Below are 11,330 nucleotides of genomic sequence, written 5' to 3'. Positions count from 1 at the left end.
ATATTCCCAATTTTTTATCTACTAACACATTCAAGATTTCAGTTTCAATTCTTTTTTATTGTTCTATATTCTGTCAATAAAAATATCTCTCCTTAGTGTGTTATTGCTACTGGGAGATTTAAATTTATTTCAAAAGGAATACACAATAAATATCTCCACGTTTGCTTCATTTGCACTCTATGCCATTATAGTTTGAGGTTGGCACAATAAACTACATTTAGATGTGGCACAGAGCACCTTAAGTCTGTGAAGTCTTAGGTCTACATTACTCTCCCCATGTCTTCATTCACCCTAATGAACCATCTTCTACCAGACTTTTATATTAACCTCATGATAATTAACTGTGCCGTGAATGAGTGAGGAAAGAGTAAGTTTCATATTTGCAGTTGACATAGCCTTGTTCTTATTGATAACATTATATTTTATAAGCATATTCAAAAAAATTATTCCTTCTTGTATGTACAATCACAGTTTTAGAAAAGAGTTGACTGAAACTAACAATACCTTAACAATAAATGCTTAAATTTTAACAAATAACTTCTGACATAGATGCCCTCTGCTGAATCTCACCTTACACAGGATGATATTTCACAGAAAATATGCAGCATACATGGGCTTAATTCTGAGAAATGTGCCATTTTATATTTTGTATCATAACATGACTCCTAGCCAATCAATATGAATCCCATAAAAGTAAAATACAGTACTGTAATTCAAATGACACCGTGTATAATTTTCCATGTCCAGAAGTGAAAGAATTTGGTACAGTTAAAAAAAAATATCGTTTGGTTTCCTGAAGGTCTGATGACAAATTGGTGGTGAGTATCACAAATTTATTTTTAATATAGTTTGAGTGATATGATGATGATTTATGTCTGTAAAGTTTCAAATCACTATTTCCCTTTTTTAAAAAATCACAAATTTTATTGCATCTTTTATTTGCAAGAAAATATTTTAAAAGTCTTTAACTCAATTAAATTTAAATTTAATTTAATTTAAAAACATATATAAAATGTGATGAATAAATACTGCTAAGGCTATTAATTGTTTTCTAACTTAAATATAAATCTTACATTTTTATTTTTGATTCACAGTTAACTAGGGTTTATTTGATATCTGTTACTTAGAAAGTTTAAAATACCATAATATGATGTATACTATTTTCAATTAACACATTTCCTTTACAGGTGATGTGACAATTGTTAGAAAAGTTTCTTTTATCTTGAATTTGAAAAAAAAATAATCTTAATCTTGCACCGAGTTCCTTGTTCTGTGTTGAATTAATTGAGGAACATAATCCTAGAAAACACTTTCATTCACTAAATCAAACAATGCCTATGTTCATCTCTGGTCAATTTGATTTCTTTCTGAAATTGGAGAAAGGCAAATATTTAAATGTCTAATTCATAGCATTTTAGAAATTATAACATTTGTTCAAGTTTATTGCTGTATTATCTTAGGGATCAAAATTTGTTCCTTCATGGCCTGATAGTTTTCACTTGTGAACCTGTCTTTCCTGTTCTATGAATCACTTCTTAATTAACTTGCTTTTATAAACTTCTTACTGTATTGTGCTGTATTAAAATGTTTGGATGCTATTCTCAGTAGGAAAACACGTATCAAATTCATTGTTTACGCTTCCAGATATTGAGTAGAAAGGTCACTGTGCAGTTTCCAATAGAGAATTCTTCACTTATTGATTTCTGAGAAGTTACATTTCTTAAGATTTTTGTCAATGAGCCAGTGTTGCAACAATTTCATTTCTGTGTTTCACTCATTAATTTTCCAATAGGATGGTATAAATTGAAGAAACAACGAGACAGCAAGTCAGAATGGAACTGGGCTTTAAGATTTTTTTAATTCTCAAGATTGTGTTCAAAAACTTTCTGTAAATAAATTTGTTATGATTTATTATACCTGGCTCATTTCCCTAAAAATCGCAGAAGCAGACAACACTTTGTATTAAGGAATCCATATCAGGTTGCTGAAGACATTTTGTAGTCAGTGTCTGCACTGATGTTATTAAACATTACCATTGCATAGCTAGCAAAGACATAAACATTTTGCAAGAAAATTAGTGTTCATTTTAAAGAGAAACAGAAGAATCCCAGTTCTAATTTAATTGGTCTTGATACATACTCATGTGAGGGTAAATAACATATTGAACAGGCATTTTGTCACTTTTGGTGAAGTACGAGCATGAAACCGCCAGGATAATTACTTTTAATAAATTACTGAGATCATTAAAGTGCAGCAAATGCATGATTTTAAGCATGCCCTAGTTTATCTACCTTTATGTTACGGAAGCCATAATTTTCTCTTTTACTTCAGGATAGTTTCCTCTACTGAGGAACTCTAAATCTTTCCCCAGCCATAAATACGTGCACATAAACCAATGATTTATTACAATTTAGCTTCTGTTTCTGTGGAGGAGGTTTCCTGTGTGGAGAAAACTCATTAATCTCATTCACAGCTCATAGTATAAACATAACCTTTAGAATATATAACAGAACATGTTATGTTTTCGGGTGATTTACTGTTTCTGTTTTGGAAAAAGAACAAATTGTGGTGTTCTCTTCTATTCTTAACTTTAATATTCATCGAAACATTTGTACTATTAATGCAAACCAGTCGCGAAATACAGTATTTTTACTGTGACATCACTTTTGCTTACATTTATTATAGAAGTATAGATTAAAATGTGTTCTGACATAGAAGAAACTCCAAAACAAAATAGTATTGTGTTTTAGGGATGTAAATTGGTTTCAGATACAGAATATAATTATAAACCCAATTTTACATGTACCTACACCGAAACATCATTTCATATTAATTTAACATAAAATCCTTTAAGAGAAACAGACTTAAAATCAGTATGTCTTGCCAAATAATTTCCGTGTTGTTCTCTCTAAACAGTTTTGCTCTGGCATTCTAGATTTTCACGTGTTCTACTATTTCATGTTGCCTGTGCATAATTTTCATAACACGAGTGAATGTCCTGTTGCCCCTCATAAATTTTGTTCAAACTACGTTTGCATTCAGCTCATTTTCAAATATTTTGACACAAAGTTTCACTTTGTGTGTTGCTTAGTCAATATATAATGTTGAATTAGAGATATAATTCTCCTTGTATTGTAAATGAACTAACGTTCTCAAGTATAAATGATCTAGTGGCTTATGTGGTAATACCTATGCGTCATTAATAGGCAGCAGCATTCCTTTTTAAGTATAGAATGTGTAGCATGCACAATATTACTTTGTTTAGTTAAGAATTTGAAGGTGTGACTTAATACCCGCTTTTAACACAACATTAACTCAAATCCTGTGTAAAGTGTTAAGCATTCTGGCTAATGTTTGAATGTGTGCCTTATTAAAATACTTAAAAAGTTCGCTTTGACCTGGCATAGAATGAATAGTATAGGCTTTGAATAAAATTCTAAACAGAAGACGTGTGTAATGTATCTTGCCAAATTACTTTTTGTTGTTCTTTCTAAATAGATTTGTTCTATTTTAGATTTTCTTACATTGCTTTTACTAGACCTCACTCAGAAATAATATATTCAAATACTTTCTTAGGTATCAAAAAACCTGTTGTCTCCATGCTTGGTAGCATGGCGGTAGAAGGCAGTATGAAAATATGAGAGCAAACTATTGACCACTTTGGGCTTTATGCTACGACACTCAACACAGAAGGAAAGAAGCTTTTGTTTCAGTCATAAGTTATCCGTAATTTACCAATCCTTGAATTGAGAATAATCTGCCATAATCTGACTATGCTTACCAAATAAATACTGGGTCTTCACTTGGCTGCAATTGCAGTGTCTTGGCTGTGTTTTGAAACTTCTTCTCCGAACAAAGTGTGGACATTAGGTCAATGTGTATCAACATATGGCTTGATTTCTACTCTCGGATGGCTTTACCCATAATGTTCTGACAAACTGTGATTCCTTCCATCTGCCCATTTTTCTTGTCTCTGATCCTAGTATGGATAGAGCATATGGGATATCATAATAATTAATTTACCAACGTTCTTATTCTTTCTGCCAACAACAAATTACTTTTGGAAGATAAAAATCTAAAAATCCAACATCCGCTATAATTGTGCTCCAAAGCATGGCGAGCTATTGTTATACGTCAATGGCATTTCACACGCAGGATTTGGGTTAACAAAGGTACCAAGTACACAGCAAATTGCAGCATCAATGGTGAAATGTATAACTTTATACTTGTAATTTTAATCCAGAGAAGGGAGAAAGTATTCTTTAACCAACTTTACTAAGCACTTTACTCAAACCATTCTCCAGCTTATGTGCTTTGAGCAAAATCATTCAGTACTCTCGTCATCATTTGATCAGAAGTTATGTATTAAACAAAAAATTGGATAAAATGCTATTATGACATCATTGATTATACATGTTTTATCCCCTAACTACACCATAGCTGGTCATATCATATAATATTCTATTAGAATTTCCTCTACTGTTAACAAAGTGATTTTTCCCCTGAAACTTCCTTTATAGAAATCAGTAAAATCATCAGCATATAGCATATATTCTATAAGTTACTATCTAAAACACATTCCTGCTCCAGGGCCTTCCATAGTAAAAGCAAATGTCTTACTGACATCCGATTTTATCAGATCAGCAATTTTACTGGATATTTTTGCAAGCATTACATTTTTGAATGCAACATTAAATAAGCTTTAGTTTTTGTTACACACAAGGAAAATGAATACAGGTGATGTTAGGTACTTAATATGCATCAGGCACTGTAATGTTGCATTTCATGCTCCATCTCATTTAATCCCCAGAATGTCTGTGTTCAGTGAGTCTTGGCAGCATTTTATAACCAGGAAACTGAGACTGAGTGAACTTAAAACATGGCTGAGTGCAGAGTCGGTACTGAAACCCAAACCCTTGAGAACATAATCTTTGCTCAACCTTATCTGTCTAGATCCCATGCACCGCTGCAGACTTCCGTTGGGATGCCAGGCCATTTCTGTGCATGATTAAGGGACATCTTTGTGTTGAGTTATTTCACTAGCGCTCCAAGCTTCACCACTGACTGGAGAAAACTGTTAGGAATAATGATTCCATCCAGGCTTTTCTCTTGACCTTCTCTCAATAATGGAACGTTTCCTTGAATTTATAATAAACTAAGGGGCATAGTAAAAAAAATGGGAATTAACGCTGCGTCAAGACACCAATACCATTTGAAATAGCAGCTGAAGCCAGGCAGAAATTGGTTCTCTAAAAGACTTTGTGTGGACCTGAGCAGAATAATTCACAGTAAGTACTCAAGGGTCGTTGTGGTGCCATTGTTTTTCCAGATATATATTTTGTGTTAATATTTTGTCAGAAGAAATTTCCCATTGATTACCAGTATTACATAATTTATTTTAGCTGAGAGACAGACTTAACTATTTAAATTTGCAAAATATTGTTATTTAATGAAAGGAAATGTTTTCTTCTTTCACCACTTTCCGTAAATTTGGAAAGAAATTATTTGGATTTGCTCACTGACAGTGTTTACCCTTTTGATTTGTCTTGCTATTCATGATTAGCTGCATATTTATCTTAATCTTTCTTTAATATATAAGTATATACATAGTATTAGATTGCATTTATCCCATATGCATATATATGGTGACAGAATGCAAGTAATATGATGAGAAAATAAAGAAGAACAATCTCACATAATTTACCTCTTATTCCTTTTGAAACTTTACAGTGTCAGTGCGCATTTACAGTTTCCAAGGCCTGAAATTTGAATGCTTGGCCTAAGCCATCATGATCAATCACCTACAGTCTTATTGGAGCTTCCAGTTTGAACTTTTTGGTGTAACTCATGTCTTGCACAGATTACTAATATTTCAATACTGCATATAAAGTAATATTTGTAAAGATTCATTTATTATCTTTGAGGTACTAAACATATTTTCACAGTCTTGCAAGATAGTTTAAACAAAATTTTGAATTATTTACCTACCAGAGGATATTACTGATCGAGTCACCTGTCCTTATATTTCCGAATTTCTCAACCACTTAGTCAGCTACATTAGTGCTGAAAGAGCACCCAGAAGTGGTCTGTGAGTATTCTTAGTCCGAAACGATCTTGTTCAACCTTCACCATCCAGATTAGCCTTTGGAGAAGTGAAGTCTAATCAACAATAATTCTTTGTGAGATATGCAATTCAATATCTTTCATTTTTAACTCTATTCTACTGAGCTATACTCTTACAAAAAATCCTCATTTTACAATTGTTACAATTTATAATAACATACCGACTGCCTATGTTTCTCAAGAATCAAAATTTCCTGAAGTAACAGAGAACCTTTGATATTTTTACCACTTTGGACCTAGTATTTTTATTTACTTTCTTTATCTTTTTAAAAGTAAAACCTTTAGAAATTTCTCATAGGCTTTTCTAAAATACATGGAACAAATATTTTCTCGTCACTGTGTTAGTTCACCAAATTAAAGTATAACTATATTCAGCAAAGACTTAAAATTGAGTGTGTGGTGGCTAGGGAGTTAGCTGTTTCTGTGGCAAAAGCATTTGCTGGCTCCAGAATAAGGACCTGAGTTTCAGGTCTTCATCATGTAAGTAAGAACCCAGTCTGATGGTGTGCACTTGGAATTCAGAGAGAGGGTTGGGAGACAGGCAGATGCTATGAACTCTTTCAGGAATCAGTCTTAGTCACCTCAGAGAGCACCAGATTCAGTTAGAAAGCCTGCCTTAAAACCAACATGGAAAACTCCCTTCTACACGTGCAGAAATATTGGAATATATACCTGAATTCGCTTGTGTCTATACATACACAGCAGACACACATGCACAACTCATCACGAAGGCTGATAACCGTAGTCGGTACATCATGCTTAAAGCTCCAAATCTTCATGCGAAGTCTGAATCTTTGTCTCGTGAGACTTTTAGGGAGTCAATAAGAGAGGGGGGAGGAAGGGAGAGGAGGAGAGAGAGAGAAAGAGAGAGAGAGAGAGAGAGAGAGAGAGAGAGAGAGAGAGAGAGAGAGAGAGAATCCCTTCAGAAAAGTGCAGTTATTTGCAACCTAATGGCTCATTATATTACGTGGCACAGATATTTTTTTAATGCTGCTGCTCGCTATGAAAAAGGATGCAAATTAGATGCAAATAGGTTATGATGGAATAGAGATGTTTATCAGTAGAATCGAGGATATTTGGAATCTCTCTTTTCTAAGGCTCTCAAAATAGAGTTTTGGGGATCAGGTCATTCGTGGTAACATAAAATTATACACATTAATTTAAGAGTAACAAAATTTTAGCTCATTTTCCACTACCATTTATCTCTAGTAGTTTATACACAGTCACCAAGCTGCCTGACGTTTTGTAATGCTGTCCCTTTAAAGGACATTTTGAATAAGGCCCCTAAACATCGTTACCTTTTCTACCTCTCCACTTGTTGCTCATATCTGGTCGAGGCTGCCATTTTAAGAGCCCAACTCCCGGGAGGTTATCTCTTTTGAAAAGATCCAGTTTTTCTTTAAAGCAAAATGACATCTAGGCGCAGAGGCCCAATTATTATTAACAGTCAGCAGAATTGTAATTATAAGTAAAATGTTTCATTATATCTGTTCGACTTTTAACTGAGTCTCTGTTCGCTGCAACGCTAATAAGCAGCTAGGAACTGCTGACTTGGCAGCCTCCCGCATCACGTTTGTGGTAACAAAGGAGGTTATGAAAATGAATTCACCGCAGAAGCCCTACCGAGTTAGTTACTATGATTCACAAGTTTATTATGGTAATAAAGCAACATGAGACAGTAATGCTAGGCCCTCCTATGTACAAGGAATGCTCAATATTGCTCTCAGCACATTATAAGGAAGGACTGTTCTGGGAGTTGTATATAACTGAGTGTAGCCGTTGTCTGGCTGCCGACGAAAACCTCTACTTCCTTTTCATTTTGTCCACATGTTCTTTTCCCCCACCTGAGAATTGTTCTATTGTTTCAGTTATACAAGCAAGGTGTTCTTAGTGTCGTGTCAAGGTTGTGGAATTACCTCCTTCTCTAGAAGAAAAGAGAAAATGGCACAATTTTGATCTTCAAACACAAAGGGACTGTCACTTTTCCTCTCCTCTCTGGGATTTCCGAATGAAGTGGGAGAGTTCAAGCAAACAGACAGAAGTGAAGTAGAGAATTCCAGTAAGACTGAAGGAAAAAAGAAATCCTTGAACTCCATAAATCTGGACTATGTCCCCGGCGTATCAAGCCAGTCAGTATGCACTTTGTGCTAACACATGAATAGCACGAGTCTCCGACAAATGCCCAATGTCTAGGTGAAACCTAGTTGTTAACCAGGCGATCCTACACTGTGCCGGAGAAGTAATTTCTCTTTCTTTACAGTGATTTGATTTCTTTGTGCCCTCATCTTCTTTTATAAGTGCGATGATGTGTTTTCATCTTGAAACATAATTCACTCTTGAAAAGACCGCTTTCTTCATAATCAACCTTTATCAAACTGTATATTAGTTTCAGAAAGTTCACAGAAGTTGAAAAGGTCTATGTTCTTCTTACATGCTTTTCTATGGTAAATATTTTATTTTGGTAAACATTTTATTTCTGATACGGATAAAAATTTCACTTGAAAGCAATTTGTGAAATATAATTCAGGTTGGTGGAAATTATTACAAAAGTATCGTCATTCTGTTTACTTATATTTTTGAATAGGGGAGTATATCAAAAAGTCATATTGGTTTAGAACACAAATGCCACTATCAGCTTTTCTTTCTTTTCTCATTTGATATTGATATTGCTTTCATTTCTGAAGGTTAATTTCTATAGTGTGCACCAAGTAGAACTATGCTTTTGTTGTTATTAACTTCTCCTACCCTCCATTGATTAATGAAACTGAATACAAACAAAAAGAAAAAGCAAAATTGATTATGGAGGTATGATTTGTGTAATGATACAAAATATATTGCATCTTCTTTGACAGATAAAATATTCACTTAAATAGGTAACTGCAGTTTATACACAAAAGCTTAAAAGGCTAAAAAATAAAGAAGTGAACATTACAATTTTGAAAGAAACAAAATGAATAAAATTACACATTAGTACTGAATCAATGGAAATTTCCAGTACCATCAGCACATAAAATGTTTTGTAATAAATTTAAAATAGTACGATGAGAACTTTATGGTGTTCAAAAATTTCTTGCGACAGTACTGAGAGATACAGAGGGATAGAGAGAGATTTAGTCTCCTTCGCTGGAAAAATAGAACAGATAAGATTTTGGGAAATAGCATTAAAAAACCAGCACATAAAAACAGAAAGTGCCTTTAGAGAAGTGTAGTTATTTGCAACCTAATGGCTCATGATATTATTATGTTTGTATTTAAATGAAAATGGCCCTCACAGTTTGATGTATTTGAATACTAGCCCCCAGCTGGTAAAGGTGTTTCAGAATAGTTAGGAGAATTAGGAGGTGAGGCTGTGTGTGAGGAGCAGTGTTCACCTGAAGCCAGCTTTGAGCTTTCCAAAGCCTCACCCATCCCTACTTTGCGCTCTCTCTGTGATAAAAATCTGAGCTCTTAGCAAACGCTCACGTCACGGCCACCACGTTTTAACTCTCCATCATACACCCTAACCCTCCAGAATTGTAAGCCCAATTCAACATTTTCTTACACAAGTTGACGTGATCGTGGTGTTTTCATCACCACAGCAATAGAAAAGTAAATTTTAAAAGTTATCTTAGGAAACTGGTGCCACCTATCAAAGTCAAAGTCATTGTTGAATCTGGAATATTGGATATTCTCAGACAAATGGAAGCTATAATCTTTGGGATGATGGCAATTTTATATATTTTCTGTACTGGTAATCTCAACAGTTGTTTTAATACTTTAAAATGACTACATGAACTATACATCCATTATGCAGAATGCTTTGACAAAGTCAGCTAATTTAAAATTTAATCGACAGGAATGTCATTTGAATACTTGAACACCATGAAGTAAGCAAGTGGACACATATTTATTCAGTACAAAAAGGGAGATACAATTTTCATTGACTCATGGAGTCAATATTATGAAAGATATACTATTATCCAAATATATCTATGGGATTGTACTGATAATGAAGAAAGGGACTAGAGGATTTCCGTAAGTTGTGTATTTGTGGAAATTTACAAACATCTTTAACATTTAAACACTTTCAAAGTGAATCAACATTGCCAGTATGCAAGAAAAACCTGATTCAGAAACTTTAAACAAATTTAAATTGTCACGAAATTGTAATATTGAATATAGGATAGACATAGAAATTTAAGTGAATGCTTAACTGATTTTTCAGCAATATCCTTTGGTGGTTTGCAGTATCAACTTGAAAGATGGTAGAACCAGATACCTTGGAGAAAAATATATGTATCTGTCTTTTGTGTATCTTCTAGATGTGCTGGATTGAAATAGGAATATGTACCCCCATTTCAAATTGAGAACTGCCATTCATCTCCCTTTGTTTCCGGGTATGGAGTCAATTTGACCAGGTGTCCCAAGCTCTTGCCATGATAGCTTAAGTGCCGCAGTGGCCTGTGAACTCTGACCCCAAAGACTGTTGCAACTTTAGCTTACAAAAAAAAAAAAATCACAAATGCCAAAGTACAAACAAGAATATTCGGTTGAAGAATCAATTGTGAAACTTAAATCTAAATGTATGCCTCAATTTCTACCTTGTAAAACATACTTTAAGTCTGAACGGATTTTATTTGGTAGCAAAAGTTACCTAGTTGGGGTAATATCTCCCTTGTCATATTTAATTGTATTTAAATACCCTTTACGTGTGGGTTTATTTTAGAAAATGTCTACAGTATTCCTCGGACTTTTCAAGAAACCTTTACTGTTAATTATCTGTCATTGTATTTCCTTCTCTACTATTTATCTCCACCCTTGTTGGGTTCAGTAGGTATGGATTCCCATAGCTCACAGATGCGAAGAATGCTTGGTCACTAGGGAATGGCATTACTTGGAGGTATTTTCTTGTTGGAGTAGGTGTGGCCTTGTTGAAGGCTATGGCACTTCAAATGTAGAACAAGCCAGGCCAAATCTCTCTCTCATTTTCCTGCCTGCTGATCAGGTTGTAGAACTCACAACTTCCTCTCCAGCACTCTGTCTGCCTTCATGATTTCCACCATGATGATTAAATGCTTTCTTGCATGAGTTGCTATGATCATGGCTTCTCCTCACAGCAGGAAACACTGACGAAAGCACAGCCCCACTCAGTTTAACTTAATGATTTTTATTATATTTTCCCTCAATAGCACAACATTCTCTTTCTCTCTCCTTGGAAAGTATTTTTC

Source organism: Rattus rattus, chromosome 12 (genome assembly GCF_011064425.1).
Source record: "Rattus rattus isolate New Zealand chromosome 12, Rrattus_CSIRO_v1, whole genome shotgun sequence".
Classification (NCBI taxonomy): Eukaryota; Metazoa; Chordata; class Mammalia; order Rodentia; family Muridae; genus Rattus; species Rattus rattus.
Note: the sequence above shows the minus strand (reverse complement) of the source record.